This window comes from Schistocerca serialis, chromosome 4 (assembly GCF_023864345.2).
Source record: "Schistocerca serialis cubense isolate TAMUIC-IGC-003099 chromosome 4, iqSchSeri2.2, whole genome shotgun sequence".
Classification (NCBI taxonomy): Eukaryota; Metazoa; Arthropoda; class Insecta; order Orthoptera; family Acrididae; genus Schistocerca; species Schistocerca serialis.
In genome coordinates, this window is record NC_064641.1 from 721,946,941 (window position 1) to 721,970,341 (window position 23,401).

The following is a 23,401-nucleotide window of genomic DNA, read 5'->3' on the forward strand; positions in this document are numbered from 1 at the left end:
AGGACAGTTTATTTACGATTCTCGTGTAACTTTCGGATAATTTTCCTTTAATAACAAAAAATTGGCAGTAAACACCTGAAGACCTTACTTTTGGCAGAAAGACGTCATATATCTGCCTAACAATGTGAAGTTTTGTTCGCTTCACTTCCAGCCAAATCAGTGGATGTCGAACGTAGGAAACTTGTATGGAATGTAATACCCACATTATTTAACGTACAAAATAAACCACCACACCCGTAGCTGAAGGAAAACTACACAAACGTCATAATAAAACATTAAAAAGCCATAAAACTCTTCTGCAACAGGAAAGAAAGGAAATCCATAATTGTTGCTACACCTGAGCCACAGACGGCAAGAATATTCAACATATTCGCTTTTGAAGCAAAAGCAATTACATGTACAAAAATATTCGTGTATTAGAAAAGCGAGTGAAGTCTAAGAATGGGAGAATCATTCCACGCCATAAAATAAATATTACGTGCCTATCATAATAAGAACACACAACAAGGAAACGTATGCTTCTCCAACCTGAAATTGTATTCTCTTGCTGTCAGTTTTTTTTTTTCCTTTATTGTGATTTTCAGCACCTCATACAAGGCGGGCTGGCAGCAGCCTAATACGCTGCTCTTCAGCCTTATGGGGTACAATAATATGAGATAGGTGACACAGAAAATACAAAAAATGGCGGGAAAATAAAGTAGTTACAAAAAAACAAAAAACAAGAAGCCGTTCACGTTGGACGATAAAAACACTAACACTCGTTGACACGGCGCACAAAACACGGAGAACTGCGACGGCACATGTGAACAGTTGAGTTGTAACTGCACGAAACACAAAACGAAGCACACACACTAGACACTGACGGCGATGATCTCCGGCGCAGGATGTTCACTATGCGTGTGCGAGTCTGGGGACCTGCCTAGAGAGGAGGAGGAGGAAGGGGAGTGGGAGAGGGAGAGGGGAGAGCAGAGATGCCACGGGCAGGGGAGAAAGGGGGGGAGGGAGGAAGGGGGAGGGGAAGCCCGGGGGGGGAAGAGTGGTGGAGGGAGGGGAGGGGGAAAAGGAAAGAGAAGGGGAGGGAAGGGAAGAGAAGGGAGGGAGGGAGGGTGCCTAAAGGAAAGGACACCGGAAGTGGGTGGTGGGGCAGGGTCAAAGTTGATAGGAGGGGTAGATGGAGGGGAGGAGGACATCATCAGGGAGGGGGAGCTGGCGGAAGCCACCTTGGGAGAGAGTAAGGAGGGTGGAGAGATGGAGACCGGGCGGGACGTGGGAATACAGGCGCGGCAGCGGGCGGGGATGGGAGAGGATTGGGGAGACGAGCGGGTGAGGAGGATCGAGTTTACGGGAGGTGTACAGGATCCGTATCCTTTCAAGGAAAAGGAGGAGGTGGGGGAAGGGGATGAGATCATACAGGATCCGCGTGGGGGAGGGGAGACGGATGCGATAGGTGAGGCGGAGAGCATGGCGTTCAAGGATTTGGAGGGATTTATAAAAGGTAGGGGGGGGCGGAGATCCAGGCTGGATGGGCATAACAAAGGATAGGGCGGATGAGGGATTTATAGGTGTGGAGGATTGTGTAAGGGTCCAGACCCCACGTACGGCCGGAAAGGAGCTTGAGGAGACGGAGTCGGGAACGTGCCTTGGCTTGGATTGTATGGAGATGGGGAGTCCAGGAGAGGCGACGGTCGAGGGTGACGCCAAGGTACTGAAGGGTGGGAGTGAGGGCGATGGGACGGTCATAGACGGTGAGATAGAAATCAAGGAGGCGGAAGGAAGGGGTGGTTTTGCCTACAATGATCGCCTGGGTTTTCGAAGGATTGACCTTGAGCAACCACTGGTTACACCAAGCGGTGAATCGGTCAAGATGGGATTGGAGAAGGCGTTGGGAGCGTTGCAGGGTGGGGGCAAGGGCGAGGAAGGCGGTGTCATCGGCAAACTGGAGGAGGTGGACGGGGGGCGACGGCGGCGGCATGTCCGCCGTGTACAAAAGGTACAGAAGGGGGGAGAGGACGGAGCCTTGGGGCACACTGGCGGAGGGGAAAAAGGTGTAGGAATCTGTGTTATGGACGGTGACATAGGAAGGACGGCGGGAGAGAAAGGAACCGATCAGACGGACGTAGTTAATGGGAAGGGCAAAGGTTTGGAGCTTGAAGAGGAGACCGGAATGCCAGACGCGGTCATAAGCGCGTTCGAGGTCAAGGGAGAGGAAGATTGCGGAGCGACGGGAATTAAGCTGTTCGGAAAGGAGATGAGTGAGGTGAAGGAGAAGATCGTCGAAAGAGAAGGATGGCCGAAAGCCACACTGGGTGACGGGAAGGAGGCGGTGCTGGCGGAGATGCTGGTGGATGCGGCGGGTGAGGATAGATTCCAGGACCTTGCTGAAGACCGAGGTAAGGCTGATGGGACGGTAGGAGGAGACGGCGGACGGCGGTTTGCCAGGTTTAAGGAACACGAGGTTACGGGAGGTTTTCCACAGGTCGGGGTAGTAACCGGTGGACAGGACTACATTGTAGAGCCTGGCCAGGGTGGAGAGGAAAGAGACAGGAGCTTCACGAAGGTGACGGTAGGTGGCACGATCGTGACCAGGAGCGGTGTTTCGTTTTGTGCGGAGTGTATCAATGAGATCCTGTGTAGTGATAGGGGCATTGAGTTCCGTGTGTGTAATGTTGTCCAAGTACTGGAAACCAGGAGCGAGGGGAGGGACAGAGGTGTCAGTTCGATCGCGGATATCCGGGAAGAGGGAGTAATCGAACTGGGGATCGTCGGGGATGGAGAAGACATTGGAGAGGTAGGAGGCAAAGTGATTGGCCTTACTAAGGGTGTCAGGGAAGGGGTGATCATCGTGGAGAAGAGGATAGTAGGGGGAGGGTTTAGTTCCGGTAAGGCGACGGAAGGCCGACCAGAACTTGGACGAGTTGATTGGTAGGGTTGCATTTAAACAGGTGCATGTCTGTCGCCAGTCCCGGCGTTTCTTAGCCGCGAGCAAATTACGAACGTGTCGCTGGAGTTGCCGGTGGCGTCGTAGTGTGTCCGGGTCACGCGTGCGGAGGAAGGCACGGTAGAGACGACGGGATTCACGGAGGAGGAGAACGGCCTGTGGGGGTAAGGTAGGACGGTGGGGGTGGATGGCGACAGTAGGAACGTGGGCCTCCACGGCCTCAGACAAGGTCTGCTGGAGAAAGGAGGCGGCATGGGTGACATCGTCAGGGTGGTGGTAGGTGAGAGGGTGGCTATCGACCTGGGTGGAAAGGGTATCCCGGTAGGCATTCCAGTCGGCTCGGGAATAGTCGTGGACATACTTAGGGGGAGGGGCAGTACGAGGGTCGGGGCGAGGGCGACGACCGTCTGAAACGGTGAGGAGGACAGGGAGATGGTCGCTACCAATAGGCTCCAGGACATCCACCGTTATGCGGCCAAGGAGGTTGGGGGAGGAGAGGATAACATCAGGAGTGGAGTTGGATTCAGGACGGGTATGCAGGGGGATGGGGACGAGGTCACCTTGAAGGGTGGAGAGGAACCGATGCCATCGCCGTAACTGGGCAGCGGAACGACTATGGATGTTGAGGTCGGCGGCGATCACGTAGGAGGAAAAGGTACAATCGACGTGGGAGAGGGAGTCGAAGGGAATAGGAGCGTTGGGGCGGACATAGATGGTGGCGCAGGTAACGGTAAGGCCGGGGAAGAAGAGACTAAGGATCAGGTGTTCGGTGGGGTCGGGAAGGAGAGGTTGGAGCCGAACGGGGATCTGGCGGTGGTGACCAATGGCAACTCCGCCACGCGCAATTGGGAGGGGATTATCGGAGCGGTGGAGGAGGTAGGGCGAAGTGTGAATGGTGTGGTGGGGTTGGAGGAAGGTTTCATTAAGGAGGAAGGCATCCACGCGGTGGGTGGCAAGGGTGTGCAGGAAGAGGTTCCTGTTGGCGGGTAGGGAGCGGATGTTGTTGAAAAGGATACGTTGCTGTCGCGCCATGATAGGGATTTAGACGAGGGTGTCGAGGCGGGAGAAGGTGAAATGGGCCTGGTTGTTGGAGTAGGTGGCGTACATCTTGAGTTGGAATATGGAACGGGCGGCGAGGGAGATCTGTTGGAGGGTGTGTGGGCGCTGAAAGGGATGAACATTCTGGAGGACGATGGTAAGGAACCTGATGATGTCCTCAGCGGTGGGGGGGGGGACGAAGGGAATTGCCAGGAGGGGTGGGGGCGTCCAGGGGACAGACAGGGACGGTGAGTTCAGGAGTGGTTGGAGGGGGTCGGGCTTTACACTTTTGGGAGTAGGTGGGATGGGGGAGATTGCAGGTATTGCAGGAAGGAGGGGATTGGAGGTTAGGGCACTGCCTGAGGAAGTGCGCTTGCCGACAATGCGGGCAGGTGGGGGCCTCGCGGCACTCAGCTGTGGGGTGCGCGTTGTAGCGCAGACACCTCTGGCAGCGCAGGGATTGAGGAGGGGAACGGGAGGGGTCGACCTTGTACCGCTGGTTAAAAGGGAGGGCACCCTCCTTCAGGAGACGGTCAATGGAGGGGGCGTGCTCAGAAAAAACCCGCATAAGGCGGGTGGGGCCGGCAGCGTTATGTATGCGGCGAACCGCACCCACCTCCAAATGGGGATGCGCCTGGAGCTCCGCCAACACCTCCTCCTCCGTGATCACTGGACTAAGCTGAGTGATCACAGCGGTGAGAGTTGGCGGGCGATGCGGAGGTTGGGGTTGGCGGGAGGGAGGTGGTGAAGGAGCAGGGATGAGAGAGGCATGAGGGCCAAAGCGGGTGACAGGGATGCGGGAAAGGAGGTAGGTGTGGAGGGTTGGGCTGGGGGAGGAGATGAGGACCGAATCTCGGCGAGGAGTGAGGAGGGAGATGGGGGCACCAGGACAATGCTGGCGAAGGAAGAGGGTGAGGTTCCGGGCTTCAAGGAGAGAGGGATCAGGACGGGAGAGGAGGTAGCGGTAGGAGGAAGGGGGAGAGGAGGAGGATGAGGGGGCAGGGACAGGCGGGGAGACTTCCATGGCATCATGGGTGGGGGAAGGAGGACGAGGCGCAGCCTTTTTGGAAGCAGAGGAAGCAGGAGTGCCACTGGGGCGCTTGACGGCGGTGGAGGAGGTGTGGGGGATGGGATCAACGGGAATGTGGTGGGGAGGGGCAGGTCCCGGGGCCGGAGTAGGCGCCGGAGATGGTGACGGTGACGGTGAAGGCGAAGGCGACGGCGACGATGACGATGACGGTGGCAGTGGCGGCGGTGATGGCGAAGGTTACGGGGAGAGCTGGGCGTGGGCAGTGGCCCGATGGGCCACCACCCGAGCCGGAGCTGCAGTGACAGGCTGGGGGAGTGGGGGGAAGGGATCAGAATGAGAGGAGCGGGAGGAAGAAGCGGGAGAGGGGGCGACAAAGATAGAGGGTGAAGGGAGAGTGAGGTGAGGTGGAATGGAAGGAGGGGGGTGGGACTGGGCACACCAAGTTATAGTGGTGGAGGCGGCGGAAGGGGAGGTATAGACAATGGCGGTGGTGGTAGTAGTGACAGTGGTGGTGGGGGCGGACATGACGGGAGAGAGAAACTAGAACCAACAGAACGAAGAGGAGAGGACAGAAACTGGGGACAGACAAAGACGAAGACGGATGAAGACGGCCGTAGACCAGGGTCAGGACGGCGGCGACGGCGGCGACGGCGGCGGCGGCGGCGGCGGCGGGGGGCACCGGCGGCGGCGGCGGCGGGCACCGGCGGCGGCGGCGGCGGGCACCGGCGGCGGCGGCGACGAACAGACGGACGGACGGACAGCAGACGGACGGACGGACGGACAGACAGACAGCGACAGCAGGAAGCGACGGGCAGGCAGGCAGACAGACAGACAGACACAACCGCCGAAGACGGAGATTACAGCCTGAGAGCAGCCCAGGCGTTGCAACCTGACGTCGTCGACTGAGGGGATCCAACCCTCTGATGCTTGCTGTCAGCACAGTAAGCTGCATTTATGCATTTATTTGAAAGTTTTTCTTCATGAGTAACTTGCAGTTTATGTCAAAGAATCTGTGAAAATCGGCAGCTTTCACATTTATTTCAAAGTAATTCATGTGCCTTGGTAATTAAATAACGCTTATAATGCAAAAATATAACAATTATTTCGTTAATTAAGTAGAAAAATAAATATAACGTACTTTGTCCTTACGACACATGTTAGTGTCTGCTTTCTCACCGTTTGGAGCGCTAGTGTCGCTCCAGTTGTCAAAGGGGAACAACTTCCACACCAGAGAGTGTCGCGACTGTATGTATTAGATTGTGTTTCATATCTTTTCTCGCTGTACTGGAAATCAGTATAGGTATAAGGATCGTAGACTGTGTACTATAGTAGAAATGGTGGGCAAAATTAGGGACAGTACATTATCTAGAATCCAAAAACGTTATAAAGATAGCTTCAAAGTAGTGCAATGTGCAGTGAATTATTATATGTAATTAAAGTGATTATATTTTCTGTGTCCTGTACATGTACCGGGTGGTTATAATTACAGTGCAGCTACTGACAGAGGTATAACGTGGGTTGTAATTATCGTGTAGCAGACAAACGTGGTTGATATTCTGATGAGTTAATGCGGGTTCCATTTAAGCTGGAGAAGAAATTAGTTCCAATTTTGGACACCAGGTGCAATTGTGGCGCTGTGAATGCAAAAAAGACATACAGAAATGTTTCAACACGTAATAGATTAGGAATGGAACATGGGCAGAAAAGGACAAACAAGTGAGAAAGGCATAATGTTGATTTTGTTATTAACCACCATTTACACAATTTCTGCAGTATGAGCACCAGAGACGCCGACAAGATGCTGCATCCGCTGAATGACGTGATCAACAGTTACTCGCAGCAGTTCCGGTACAATATGAGTAACGTGTTCCTGTATTCTGGTCTGCAGATCAGGTAGAGAAAGAACGTGACCGTGCTAAACGCGTTGCTGTAGATATTCCCAAGAGCCGTGGTCACATGGATTCAGATCAAGTGATCTTGCAGGCTACCCGTCTGGAAAACGTCTGGAGATAACACATTCGTGGAAGGCTGCAAAAAGCAAATCTTTCACTGGGTGAGCGACATGAGGTGTTGCCCCATCTTGCACAAAAACAGTGGTTTCCACACAGCTGCGCTCTTCCAAAGCAGGGATCACAAGTTGTACGAGGTGGTGTCTATAAGGTATAGACGCCACGGTACTCCTGACAGGCACTCTGGGTGTATTCTCTTTAAGGAGAAAAAAGAGGAGCGGACTGAGGATAAAGCTGCTTGTGAATCCACGCCACACAGCCACACAGGGAGAGTTAATGGCTCCTCGTACACAACACAAGGTTTAACAGTCTAACAGATTTCGCAGTTCTGTGCATTCATTGGACCCTGTAGTGTAAAATTTGCTTCGTCACTCTATAGAATATTGTTCGGCCACATGTCATCAACATTGATCCATTCCAGAGCAAATTTAGAACGTTGCTGTGGATCGTAGAGGTTTCAGTTGTTGCACCGTCTGTATCTTGTTCGAGTGCCGATGTAAAATAGACCGCAAAACTAATGACCATGGGATAGACACTTCTCGTGACACTGAACGAGCCCTAGCGCTGCCCGAGGCAAGTGCTGTGTAGTCATTTACAGCAACAGCAACCTCGTCGATAACTTCCACCGGGATAGGACGCCTTCTTCTTCCAGGTGCCACACCAAACTCACCCGTGTTATCGAATTTCGTTATCATCTTCTTTAGACCATTTTTTCAGTCGGCAGTACTTTCTCAATGCAGCGTTGTAACACCTGCCGTCCATATAAAACAGTTTCACTGACAGGAGGCGGTCTCTCTTCTCGATGACCATAGTGGCCACTCTCGTTATGCATCTCCAAAGGAACTTTGCATCGTAATCAGAATAACACAGGCACTGAAGTATTTATGCGCCGATATCGTGCAAGCGACTTTTCAGAACGATGAGTGAGCAGCAAGGGGAATATACAGTACGTAATGAATGTGGGAGTGCCGGCCATAGACGCTTGACTGATGACATATGGAAGTGTGGTTAGGGCCGTGAGTCGTACGCGGATAGCCGAATGACTACCCGACACCAACGCGAGGTATAACGGGATTAGCGAGGTACGCATCCAAGAAGAAGAACGTGGTCCGCTATTGTTTTGTACTGACAGAAGAATGATATTTTTTTTCACTATTATGTAAAAAACGACCACTTATTTACGTTTCCCAGAAAGATTTTATTTTATAAAGGTCATCGTCTTATATAAAAAAACTGATAGAAGCGGTTTATGTTTGTTATTGTTAAACCACTGTGTAACAAAAAAAGGTCCCCATATTTACGTTTCCCAGACATATTTTATTTTATAAAGGTCAACGTCTTATTATAAAAAAAATGGTAAGGCGACCACTCGCAATAAACGGGAAATCGGGGTTCGAGTCCCGATCCGGCACAAATTTGCTTTGTCATCATTCCTTTCCATTGCTGATGGTTGTCCTTATTCGCAATTGCGAATTCATTTCTTCCACGTTATGGCTTGTTAAATGACAGTGTGGATATATGGTCACACAACCTGTGTACAGTGCCAGATTTGTACCTGGTTGCTACAGTTGGAACTAATTTGTTTTCCGGTGTAAATAGGTTCCGAATTAATGCAGTAACATACCTACCGAGTTTCACCATCATACAATAATTACAGCCCACACTGGACCTCCGTGTACGGCTGCACTTTAACCATAACCAACCGGTATTATGTCATCTTGGCTCACGTAATTTCTTAGTTGTCTATGGTGATTGCAGCTGTTGGTAAAATCATGTTCAACATAGCTGCTATAAAGTCTGATATGGAATATTAACAAATCGTAGGTATTGCTTCACAAAATCTAACGATATTATTGTGAGCCACATTGCTCTGTACAGCTGCGTAACACGTTGCTCGTGACTAATTAGTATTAGTTTTCACTGACTCCAAAGTGTTTCAGTACATTAATAGTTAACTCGCTATCATATCATTATCGTGGCATCTTCATTTCAGTTTCCAAATGTGCGTTTACCGTTACCGCCTAAACAAACGTCAGTAATTGTTTGATAACATCGTTTTCAATCAGAAAGGTACAAATTAATAACTTTCGCTGCAGCATGAAATGGCTTATATACACTGTAACACACTGTAACCCAATTACTAATATTTCAAACGATTTTAGGTATGTACTTCATTAAAATATTGGATGACTAATCTAAGTTACACTACTGGCCATTAGAATTGCTACACCACGAAGATGACGTGCTACAGACGCGAAATTTAACCGACAGCAAGAAGATGCTGTGATATGCAAATGATTAGCTTTTCAGAGCATTCACACAAGGTTGGCGCCGGTGGAGACACCTGCAACATGCTGACACGAGGAAAGTTTCCAACCGATTTCTCATACACAAACAGCAGTTGACCGGCGTTGCCTGGTGAAACGTTGTTGTGACGCCTCGTGTAAGGAGGAGAAATGCGTACCGTCACGTTTCCGACTTTGATAAAGGTCGGATTGTAGCCTGTCGTGAGTGCGCTTTATAGTATCGCGACACTGCTACTCGCGTTGGTCGCTATCCAATGACTGTTAACAGAATATGGAATCGGTGGGTTCAGGGGGGTAATACGGAACACCGTGCTGGATCCCAACAGCCTCCTTCAGTCATTACATGACTTTCCTTCGACAAGTTCTTTAAAAGTAAATCTAAATGTAGTTGTGTTGACAGTGGAAATGAGATGTTTTTCTTTAAAATTAAGTGATGCATGCACATTACTTCAAACAGAAATAAATTTCTGAACCTTATTTCACTGCTAAGTATTAAAAGGACAAACAATTCATTTAAACTTCGGGTAGTTCCTGATGTCTTTAGAAGCTTTTAGGGCTACCCGTCATACTGCTCTACCTTCGATAAAAAATGTACTAGCCATTAAAGAGTGGAAAGAATGAAAACATAATATTTATGTTATTTTTTAGTTCAATAGCAAAAACTTTTAATCCTGTAATATACAAATTATTTCACTTACCATCGGAAAAAGTGTGATATATACAGTGTGTTACAAAAAGGTACGGCCAAACTTTCAGGAAACATTCCTCACACACAAATAAAGAAAAGATGATATATGGACATATGTCCGGAAACGCTTAATTTCCATGTTAGAGCTCATTTTAGTTTCGTCAGTATGTACCGTACTTTCTCGATTCACCGCCAGTTGGCCCAATTGATGGAAGGTAATGTTGACTTCGGAGCTTGTGTTGACAAGCGACTCATAGGTCTACAGTACTAGCATCAAGCACATCAGTACGTAGCATCAACAGGTTAGTGTTCATCACGAACGTGGTTTTGCAGAGCCATTTGAACCATTTTGAATGGGCCGGCCGGAGTGGCCGAGCGGTTAAAGGCGCCACAGTCTGCAACCGCACGACCGCTACGGTCGCAGGTTCGAATCCTGCTTCGGGCATGGATGTGTGTGATCTCCTTAGGTTAGTTAGGTTTAAGAAGTTCTAATTTCTAGGGGACTTATGACCACAGCAGTTGAGTCCCATAGTGCTCAGAGCCATTTGAACCATTTTTTTTATTAGCACGGGGCAATACCCGTGGCGCGGTTACGTTTGTATCGAGACAGATTTCCAGAACGAAGGTGTCCCGACAGGAAGACGTTCGAAGCAACTGATCGGCGTCTTAGGGAGCACGGAACATTCCAGCCTATGTCTCGCGACTGGGGAAGACCTAGAACGACGAGGACACCTGCAATGGACGAGGCAATTCTTCGTGCAGTTGACGATAACCCTTATGTCAGCGTCAGAGAAGTTGCTGCTGTACAAGGTAACGTTGACCACGTCACTGTATGGAGAGTGCTACGGGAGAACCAGTTGTTTCCGTACCATGTACAGCGTGTGCAGGCACTATCAGCAGCTGATTGGCCTCCACGGGTACACTTCTGCGAATGGTTCATCCAACAAAATGTGTCAATCCTCATTTCAGTGCAAATGTTCTCTTTACGGATGAGGCTTCATTCCAACGTGATCAAATTGTAAATTTTCACTATCAACATGTGTGGGCTGACGAGAATCCGCACGCAACTGTGCAATCACGTCATCAACACAGATTTTCTGTGAACGTTTGGGCAAGCATTGTTGGTGATGTCTTGATTGGGCCCCATGTTCTTCCACCTACGCTCAATGGAGCACGTTATCATGATTTCATACGGGATACTCTACCTGTGCTGCTAGAATATGTGCCTTTACAAGTACGACACAACATGTGGTTCATGCACGATGGAGCCCCTGCACATTTCAGTCGAAGTGTTCGTACGCTTCTCAACAACAGATTCGGTGACCGATAGATTGGTAGAGGCGGACCAATTCCATGGCCTCCACGCTCTCCTGACCTCAACCCTCTTGACCTTCATTTACGGGGGGCCTTTGAAAGCTCTTGTCTACGCAACCCCGGTACCAAATGTAGAGATTCTTCGTGCTCGTATTGTGGACGGCTGTGATACAATACGCCATTCTCCAGGGCTCCATCAGCGCATCAGGGATTCCATGCGACGGAGGGTGGATGCATGTATCGTCGCTAACGGAGGACATTTTGAACACTTTCTGTAACAAAAATTTTGAAGTCACGCTGGTACGTTCTGCTGCTGTGTGTTTCCAAAATAATGGTTCAAATGGCTCTGAGCACTATGCGACTCAACTTCTGAGGTCATCAGTCGCCTAGAACTTAGAACTAATTAAACCTAACTAACCTAAGGACATCACACACATCCATGCCCGAGGCAGGATTCGAACCTGCGACCGCAGCGGTCGCTCGGCTCCAGACTATAGCGCCCAGAACCGCACGGCCACTCCGGCCGGCTGTGTGTTTCCATTCCATGATTAATCTGATTTGGAGAGAAGTAATAAAATGAGCTCTAACATGGAAATAAGCGTTTCCGGACACATGTCCACATAACATATTTTCTTTCTTTGTATATATGATTTTATATTGATGTGATAAAATAAGGTACTGTTTAACTGCTTAAGTAGTGTATTAAATGTGAAGAAAACTCAGGAGTAAACAGTACCATGTAACATGCTGAAGTAGAGTTGTATTTCTTTTTTAGGTTGGTTTACGGTGATATTTCAGTCCAGTTAGAAAGGGACTTAATCGAAAAGCTTACAATTCAAATACATTTGTACCAAACAGTAAAAATATTTGGTACTGAAATTAGTGGCAATTCGTAACCGCACACTTGCAGTTATCTCGAATGTGGCTCGTTTACGGATCCACATTTAGTGCAAAATTTTTCTTGTGCAGTTTGGCGTATATTTTCACCGATGTCAATTTTCACTATTAATTAAGATACAGCTAGCACACAGGTTTTGCACTCTTACAAGGAACCCCTTGTGTGCTATGTCGCGAGTTCAATCTTTAGTAGGGCTCATTTCAAAATGTTGTTTTAACAGTTAAGATAGAAAAAAAAATTAACTCCTAAAGAGTCACCATGTGCATAAGGAGGGCGGTGGACAGTAAGTGCTCGGGAGGTGCAGAGGTGAACCTTCTGTGAGGTGTATGTATTACAATTCACAAAATGTATATCGTCGACAGTCAAGAAGCACTCAAAACAAACCATTAACTTGCATCGTGAACACCGAGTAAAAATGGCGCGCTACTGTGATCACAAGCGATCTCACCAAGAAGATCGAAGATGAACTCCTTGGGAGTTAATAGAATATGATGACATGCAATCAAATGCGAAAAAGTGTATTGTGGAGCTTATCGTGAAGCTGGCTATCCTCTAAGCCGTAGCTGCAGACAGTGCGATAATGTGTTTTATAGGCACATCCAGAGGCTGAATTTGTTCAGGGGTGTCGGGTGATATGAGCTGTAATTTCACACACTTTCCAGGAGGGACAGTTTGCGCTAAAAGAGTATCATTTTTATACGCAGATCACCAATCAAGCTATTTTGACGAGCTATTGGCCAAAAGCAGTGCTGATCCCGCAGTTGTAGTTCTTTTACGCCCATTTCCCCTCTCTTGCATGCAGTGACGTAAATAATCCCTACTGCCCCTGCAAGATCACGCATGCCAGAAATAATTGTAGGGGGCAGAGCACATCCAATTTCTCACAGCACAATAAATAACATTCTAGCCAATTTATCATCCAGATTAACAGTCGCCATAATTATATACGAATGCGTTAAGGCATTGATGTTAACCGATCTTGACACAACTCTCTTGATACCTCTAATTTCCAGGGTTCCTTTCATATACATTTCCTCTTCAGCTCGCTATTGGTCCGATTTGGAAACAAAATCCATACTGAAGTATGCGATAAGTTTGTTTATTTCCCCTACACGTTCTCGGGCCGATTCGGAAGTTTTCTGAGCATCGTCAAGTTGACGCTTTGAAATTTCTTTATCTTACGTCTTCCACTTCTATTGCACTGTTTGAACTTACGCAACCATCCACTCCTTCCCTTAAAATCTGTGTAGTCCATGTCGCAAATAGTTTCATGTGCAAACGTAGTAGGTCATCGTCATGCAAATTATATCGAACAGCCTTGAAACGCCAAACATCGGTTTTAGTAACAAGTTCACCTTGTCCTCCCTTGAAAACCCGTTTTTTTTTACGCACTACACAGTCGTATTGCTGCGGACGTATTAGAAATCTGTTGATAATTGTTCTCTTGCTATGTTGCAGATGATCTTCCATGTGCGTAAATACGTATAATACCCTTTCCTTGGACAACTAGTGTCCTCTACTATGTTTCTCTGAGGACGGAATTTGTGGGTCCCTGTCCCTCAAAGATGCTACACGGTTCAACAACTGTTTCAGTATCACTTTAACTTGTTAAGCGCGTATCGCCATCACTGTACTCTTCATGTACATTGTCCACACAGTCGAACATATGCGACGCCACACATTCCGCTGGTTCATCTTACGGTAACGCTAATATTTCATTTACCACTCCACTCTCACTCCCGAAATTCCTTGGGTTCCTTTCTGACGAAATGTCAATTTTTGTAACTGTTGTAGATATAACGCAATGTTTGCTTTGTTTATCGTTGCCAATGCTTTTTATCAACATCACTAGCACTGTGGCACTGTTGTGAGTTACTCGTCGACTAAACAGTTCAACTACGGTCCGTAACCTCATGCTGTGCTCACCACTGGGTGCCAGCCGGTGTGGCCAAGCGGTTAAAGGCGCTACAGTCTGGAACCGCGTGACCGCTACGGTCGCAGGTTCGAATCCTGCCTCGGGCATGGATGTGTGTGATGACCTTAGGTTAGTTAGGTTTAAGTAGTTCTACGTTCTAGGGGACTGATGACCTTAGCAGTTAAGTCCCATAGTGCTCAGAGCCATTTGAACCCTTTTTCACCACTGGGTACCTCCAGTCCCGCCCTATGTTGCCACTAGCAGGCAATATTGTGGTTGCATGGTAGACAAAATGTGGGGCGCTGAATGGTGTTAATATAATTGGCATTTGGCGATCTCGCACTGAAAGGGTCCCTTGTCACCTGGGCTCCTCACGGGACCGCAATCGTCGCTTGGGCCTTAAACCGGCTCTGGACGTATAGTAACGTGTAAAGGAGACGTTCGGTGGTGGATGCCAAATGAACAACGGTGTTGATAAAACTATGCATTATTTATCACTATTAACTGTCAGGTTAGAAATATTCAAGTCTATATAATATACAGGGTTTAATAGGTTTAAATGTACATCTGTCAAATGGTTCAAATGGCTCTAAGCCCTATGGGACTTAACGTCTGAGGTCATCAGTCCCCTAGACTTAGAACTATTTAAACCAAACTAACCTAAGAACAGCACACACATCCATGCCCGAAACAGGATTCGAACCTGCGACCGTAGCAGCAGCGCGATTCCAGACTGAAGCGCCTAGAAACGCTCGGCCACAACGGCCGGCGTACATCTTTCTATTGGTGAGTGAGGACGACGTACTTAACACCATTACATCAGTATTTACCTCATTTGCACGCTAACAATGATGGCTTTTACAAGTTGTTTTTATGTTGGTTACTGCCTTCAAGTACGTGTGGCAGGAGCATGCCATTAATGCCTGAGCAGCAGGTGTTGAAGTGTGGAGTCATGGACGCAAAACGGTTGTTCAAATGGTTCAAATGGCTCTGAGCACTATGCGACTTAACTTCTGAGGTCATCAGTCGCCTAGAACCGCACGGCAACTCCGGCCGGCAAAACGATTAGTCTATGCGAACAGGAATAGTCCACTTAGAGGTGCAATTACACCATGCAGAAAACATCAAGTCGTAAAGTGACGTGTTTGTGGGACGACTGTTAACACAGATACAAAACAACCAACACACTGATGTTTGTACATATTAGTTTACCATATATAAAAATATCTGCACTTATATCCGTTATCCTGTATTTAAAACGTTCCACAACACATATACAACTCTGGTCAGTACAGTTTCGGCAACACACAATATCTTTTTAAAGAATATGTTAGTTCCAAATAGGTGATGAAAATTGTGATCATTACCAAAGCATCAGTTTAAAAAGTCGTGGTTGCAAAATACTGGCACAAACAACACTGAAGGAAAAAATCACAACAGTATGAAGGAGTTGTGCGACATAAATGAAAGTTGGTAGGCCTGTTTCTACCACTGATAAATGACGTCTATTCAAATTTCGCACCAGTAGCATAAGAGTGTAAAAGTGGCGCTAGCACCTCCACTATGAGGATGCAAATCAGGTTTGCATTTCATACATGCTGTAACGTCGTAAGCGTTAGCTACCATTAAAATTGGACGTGGTGAGTTGATGTTAATGAAGAATGCTTTTAAGGCGAATAAGACGCAGTTAGCAACACTTCACTGAGAATGAACGAGATCACGTCATAGGGTCACGAGAAGCTGAATGTTCCTTCTTCAGTAATGCAGTAAGGCTTGGCAGGAATGTAGCCACTGCACATGTCTGCTGGCAACGGAGGTCACGAGAATTTGCGGTCGCAAGAAGAACGGGTTCCAGAGGGCCACACGGCCCTATCGAGAGGGAAGACCATAATGTTCGGCGTATGGCTCTAGCGCATCGCACAGCACCTGCTGCAGCAATATGAGCAGCAGTTGGCAGCACAGAGAAACAACGAATTGTTAGTGATCAGTTACTTCAAGGACAGCTCCGAGCCAGACGCCCTGTTGCGTGCATTCTGCTAGCCCAAAACTACCGCATTAGCGACTTTAGTGGTGTCAAACGGGAGCTCATTGGAGGGCAGGGTGGAGATCCGTTGGTTTTTCTAATGAAAACTAGTTCTGCCTGGGGCCAGTGATTGCCGTGTGTTGGTTAGAAGGAGCCCAGTTGAGGACCTGCAACCAAGATGTCTGCGTGCTAGACACGCTTTACCTACACCTGGAGCTATGGTCGGAAATGCGATTCCTTATGATAGCGGGAGCACTCTCGCGGTTATCCCATGAACGCTGACTATAAATTTATCCATCAGTCTGTTGATTTGACCTGTTGTATTGCCGTTGGTGAACAGCTTTCCAGAGAGTGTTTTCCAACAGGGTAACGCTCGGTCACATGCCGCTATTGTAGCCCAACATGCTCTACAGAGTGTCGACATATTCCCTTGGCCTGCTCGATGACCAGATCTGTTTCCACATGGGACATCTTCGGACGACAACTCCAGCGTCATTCACGAACAGCATTAACCGTCCCTATAGTGTCCGACTAAGTCCAACATGCATGGAACTCGATCCTACAAACTGACACCCGACACTTGTAGAACATAATGCATCCACGTTTGCATGCTTGCATTCAACATTCTGCGGACACACCGGTTATTAACATACCACATTTCAAATTAGCAATTGTTTATTTCATTAAGATGTGATCTTGCAATGTTAATCACTTAAATATGTTACCTAGACAAATCTATTCCACAAATTTCATTAATCTATATTAATGTTTTTTGTGTTTTAATTTTTTTCGTCATCATATTTACAGAAATATGGAAAACTGGTAAAAGCTGATCCCGAGGGAGATCAGCTCACGCTGTAGATAATGTTGTCACATGGGAGGCATTAATTCCCCAAAACATCATCCGTTACAAGGTTTCTGCAGCGTGGGCAATGTGACACTTTCAGCTGTGACAATATCCTGAAAATACCATAACAACTCCTCAACGTCCACTAAAAGCAGTGAATATCTTGAGGCCACTCCATTTACTATTCAATGGAAAAATGAGGCTAATATCGCTGTCGTTTGTTAAAGAGGTGTGTTTATCGGCATTATGGCCAACGTTGAAGGCGCTGGAGTGATTGTGTCTTCTCCTAACCTGAAAAGAAAAGACGTGAAGCCAAACTGCAAACAAGTAACAATTTTTTATATGTGCTTGTAGAGTAAGACACAATCTACGTGCCAAACTTGCGGTCAGTGTTACAGATATTTATGATTTATCATTACCTATCGATTAGAACGACAATCTGAAAGTTATTTCCTACAATTTCTGTCCAAGCAAAACTCTATTTCCTGTTGATGCGTCATTTAGATAAATCTGCTTATTTTTCTTTTCTCTTAATTTTACCAAGAAAGCGATACATCGAATTCTATCGAACGGTAGCTTATTTCGACCATACTCTCTTCGATCGAACAATTTCTTGAATATTGCTGATGGAGTGTACTCACGTGCTCCAAACCTGGAGTATAGTCTGAACTTAGCAGCAGTTATTTCCGCGAATGTGGTGAATGCAGTTACAGATGGATGACAATATGTATTATCCTGATGAAATAGAAACTTTTTTCCAACGAAAGGAAGAGGCCAGAGACGGACTGAAGGTGGTTCTTATTTGTTTGAGGTCGTTGATTGATCTTGCGTCATCCGAATTCCTAGAATCTGTAGTCATAGCCTTTGCACTTGATAAACGCAATTTACTCATTTTAGGACGTGTTGAGAGCTCACTGTTGCTTGGTATACTGTAGAAATTAACGTTTGAGTAACGCTGAGAAATGACTTGGATTATATACGAATATGTCGGCTATAAATTTCCACACGAATGTGTCCATGCACTACTAGAAATAACAATAAATTTTATTCCTGTGAACTGTAAAGTACTGCGAAATCCCTCAGCGCCTACATTCACACTTTGCAGGCCATCTTACGGTGTTTGTGGCGGAGGGGTCTCCATGTCCATTCTGATGACTGCTTCCTCATACCATTCTTGTGCGAGATGGCAAATAAGCTGTTAAACACGAAAGTTTACAGTATCTCGTCTTGAGGTTGAAGCTTTTTAGTCTGTGTTTGCTTTAGCCATACATATGTTTGTGGGTGGACTCCGCCTTTAGCAAAACACAATTTGGTTTTAGCTCCAGACATGTCTCACTGCAGTTGCAGCATCATCAGTGGCTATTTTATTTTATTGCTGTTAAACATAAGGAATGTTCTTTACTGTTTATATACATGTCAATATTAGTTTTTAAATCGTAATTACAAATTCTGAAGAGTACATAAATACATGTAATCATACCTTTTACCAGATGGTCTGGTTTTCCTGCTGTATTACGTTTCTACTGTACCTATTTTTCTTTACAGTTTGTCATCTGCAACTATATACAACTTAATGCAGACAAAAACATATGTATCTACAGTGTCTGTTGCTTGATAAATCTTCTCTTAGTGACCGCCCAAGAGAATTTTTTGTACTTTTTTATACATTACTAAATCTGACAGTCATAGGACTTTTTCCGTTTTTTTCATATCTTTCATCGTTATTACCCATGGGATTAGTAACTCTTAATCAAAACTCTGGAATTCACTTTCTCGGTTTCACCTCGAGAACGGTGGTCCGATAGTGGCATCACTGAGGGAGCGTTATAGGAGCCTAGTGAGTCTGACGAAACATACTTTCGCTGATGTCTGTAAGTTACTCTATACGAATGCTGGGCTAATTTTGTAAGGAGTCTGCGACTACTCCCATTTCCCAATTTTTCCCACAAGAACCATTCTGTAATGATATCGATATCGACGAGATGTGAAATACTCTAACTTTCGCTCTTTCATGTCTTGCATTCTAGCAAAGGCCCATAATTATTTGCTTTCAAACGCACTAACTCATATTCTAGCCTAAAGACAGAATTATATTTGGAAACAGTAAACAAAATATGGTATTAACTGAATGTTCCGTCGGTTCTTGGTAGAACAACAATATAATAAATGAAAAGCACCAGTGTGCTTTTGTTCTACAATATTACTTTTATTGTAAACCGGTTTTCGGCTTACAAGGGCATGTAAATGTCTGAAGATGGCCTTGCAAGCCGAAAACCGGTTTCCAATAAAAGTAATATTGTAGAACAAAAGCAAACTGGTGCTTTTCATTTATTATTCAAAACATGGTAATTCAGTCGCAGAGCAGAACAAAACAGAGTCCCGAGATGACTGTTCTACGTACAAGCATTTACTCACAGATGGAAATGGATGATGGTGATACGAGTGTAATCTGTTTTCAAAACAAGCGGCCGCACTTCTTTTCCACACACAGGCCATAAATATAGTTCTGCCAAAAACACACACACATGGAAAAGTAGTACTTACTCTCCCGACAGAGTGCGATAAACTGTGGCACCACACACAAAGAAATTAGTAAATAATACGTGCTCAAACAGCTATGCGAAACCTCCAAGGATTCTCTGGACTCGGAATCATTATATTACATTCTTCCTTCAAAGAGAAATGAATGGCCAGATCTCACCCCCCCCCGTTTATTAAAGCAATCCCGTCGTCGAATTAACGGCTCGCCTTTAGTCTGTTGACTTAAGTAAGCCATAACAGCTCCGCGGTCAGCGGGCCGGCGGACACTCAAAAAAATAAAGAAAGATAGCAAAGAAAAAAAAAAAGAAATGGAAACAAGAGCTACAAGGATAAATAAAAGCGAGGGGGAAGTAGGTGGAGGAGGTCGCGCTAGTGCTGCTCGTGGGGCCGGGCGAGTTCTATATAAAAGTTGTGTCTTAATAGTGGCCGTCGCCGTGCGGGCCTTTATATAGTTGTCAGGGGACCACTTTATGCTGGATGCGCTATGTAATGCCCGCCAACAGCGGTATAACTCTGCCGAGGGCGACGTCGCTTGGGACCGCGCGCTGCCGCAAGGTGGTCGAAGGAAAAGTGGTGCGGCGAACGGGCAAGACAAAGCGTGCGCGCGCACACACACACACACACACACACAAACACGAACACAAACACACGTACACACGCGCACGCACACGCACATACGCCGCCGCCTCAGACGTACTCGACCGCCGCGCCGGCCCGCTCGCGCCATTGTGCACCCTGCGAGCGCTTGTCATTTGTCAGTTTCTGGCCGCCTCCAGCGCCCCTAGCGGTCATATACTGCTACGCTATATATATTCCTCTTCGCTGGTCCAGTCGTGGCACCGCGGTAAGTCTTTTTGCGAGTTCGTGAGAGGAAACGCGACTCCGTCTCGCGGGTGTAAGGTGATAAACGACCGCAGATCTCATCGTGGTGAGGTAGTCTCTCTCTTATTTCAGTGCGAAAAGCGGGAGAGAGAGAGAGAAACTCTCATACTGCTCTTGGATCACGGAACGTGACTTCGAGTAGTTATATTGCTATAATGCTGCGGCTGCTATCGTAGGCCGTAGTGATAATTATTCTTACTGAAGTTTCAAGCAGAAAATGGGAAGCTTACAAGAACTTCACAAATAACGTCAAATAGCCCTGTGAACTGAAGTTAAGAGTATTCTTTAATAAGTGACCGGTTTGTTGAAAGGCCATTTTCGAATACAGAATATACAAGTGGAAAAGTAGTTAAAATACAAAGACTGTTTTCACTGTCGACTAACAGCATGAGTTATTAGGCTGGAGCATAAGTCCGTAACGATTCTGTTTCGCGTGTTGGTATTCCTGTTGCTATGGATTTATTTATCGATTATCGTATACTCTACTGGCCATTAAAATTGCTACACCTCGAAGATGATGTGCTACAGAAGCGAAATTTAACCGACAGGAAGAAGATGCTGTGACATGCAAATGATTAGCTTTTCAGGGCATTCTCACAAGGTTGGCGCCGGTGGCGACACCTACAACATGCTGACATGAAGAAAGTTTCCAACCGATTTCTCATACACAAACAGCAGTTGACCGGCGTTCCCTGGGGAAACGTTGTTGTGATGCCTCGTGTAAGGAGGAAAAATGCGTACCATCACATTTCCGAGTTTGATAAAGGTCGGATTGTAGCCTATCACGATTGCGGTTTATCGTATCACGACATTGCTGCGCGAGTTGGTCGAGATCCAATGACTGTTAGCGGAATATGGAATCGGTGGGTTCAGAAGGGTAATACGGAACGCCGTGCTGGATCCCAACGGCCTCGTATCACTAGCAGTTGAGATGACAGGCATCTTTCCGCATGGCTGTAACGGATCTTGCAGCCACGTCTCGGTCCCTGAGTCAGCAGAAGGGGACGTTTGCAAGACAACTACCATCTGCACGAACAGTTCGACGACGTTTGCAGCAGCATGGACTATCAGCTCGGAGACCATGGCTACGGTTACCTTTGACGGTGCATCACAGACAGGAGCGCCTGTGATGGTGTACTCAACGACGAACCTGGGTGCACGAATGGCACAACGTCATTTTTTCGGAAGAATCCAGGTTGTGTTTACAGCATCATGATGGTCGCATCCGTGTTTGGCGACATCGCGGTGAACGCACATTGGAAGCGTGTATTCATCATCCCCATACTGGCATATCATTCGGCGTGATGGTATGGGGTGCCATTGGTTAAACGTCTCGGTCACCTTTTTTTCGCAATGACGGAATTTGAACAGTGGATGTTACATTTTAGCTGTGTTACAACCCGTGTCTCTACCCTTCATTCGATCCGTGTGAAACCCCACACTTCAGCAGGATAATGCATGACCGCATGTTGCAGGACCCGTACGGGCCTTTATGGATACAGAGAATGTTCGATTGCTGCCCTGGCCAGCACATTCTCCAGATCTCTCACCAACTGAAAACGTCTGGTCAATGGTGGCCGTGCAACTGGCTCGTCACAAAACGCCAGTTAGTGAACTGTGGTATCGTGTTGAAGCTGCATGGGCAACTGTACCTGTACACGCCATCCAAGCTCTGTTTGACTCAATGCCCAGGCGTATCAAGGCCGTTGTTACGGCCAGAGGTAGTTGTTCTGGGTACTGATTGCTGAGGATCTATGCACCCAAATTGCGTGAAAATGTAATCACGTGTCAGTAGTAGTATAATACATTTGCCCAATGAATACCCGTTTATCATCTGCGTTTCTTCTTGGTGTAGCAATTTTAATGGCCAGTAGTGTATTATTGGTTGTTCGCTGTTGCTATTTGAGTTTACTTATTGCCATTTTGTCATTTGGAGGTAGTGAGTGCAGCTGTGGATTCTAGAAAATGGAGTGCCAAGTGGAGAAATTTGAACGTTTCATATATATTCTTCTGTTTCAGTTGAATAGAGGGGTGACAGAAGCTGAGAAAGCCGCAAGCATCGTGCGCCTTGTATGGAGATCATGCCACTGGACAGAGCACTGCAAGAAAATGGTTTTCTCATTTCTTGAAGGGTACTTTTTACATCAGTGACTCTCAGCCTAATGAAGGTCTAATAAACACATTAATGCACAATGACCTATGTGAATGTACTCGAGAACTGGCATCGTGGAACATTAGCATACAAAGGGGAAGGTTCAAAACTGGGGTGCGTATGTACTGCATACTCCAAGCCAAGATTACAGACAACAACAGATGCCCATATGTGCATCTCTGGTTGCTCGTCATCAATTGGCTCGTGAACAACACCGACCATTCCTATCCCGTATCACTACTGGTGACGGGAAATGGTGCCTTTATGCTAACATAAGGAAAAGAATGGAATGTTTGAACCCAAACAAAGCAGCAGCTCCCCATACGAAGACCTGCATGAATACACAAAAGATAATGTCAAGCTTCTGGTGGAATTGCGACGATATAGTGCACTTTGAATAACTTCCCCGAGGTGTAACCGTCGCTGATGACATTTATTGTCAACAACTGATACGTTTTGCAGGCGCGATCCAGGAACAACGACCAGGAAGAATGCGTGAACTAATGCTACTCCTCGATAACGCCCGCTCGCAGTCAGGTAGACTGACAATAAACATTGAAGAAGAGCTGGGTTGGGAAGCCATTCCACATCCATCTTATTCGCCTGATATTGCGCCCTCAGGTTTTCACGTTTTCTACTCTCTGTCCAACAACCTTCAAGGAAGTTCTTTTCCGGACGAAAATGTGCTCCCAACATGACGAGTTCTCGACCGAAAACCATGTGATTTCTGCAAAGGCGGAATTGAAAAGTTACTCCATCATTGGCAGAATGTTGTAAATAGCGGATGAGAATATACGAGGGTTGTTCGGAAGGTAAGGAA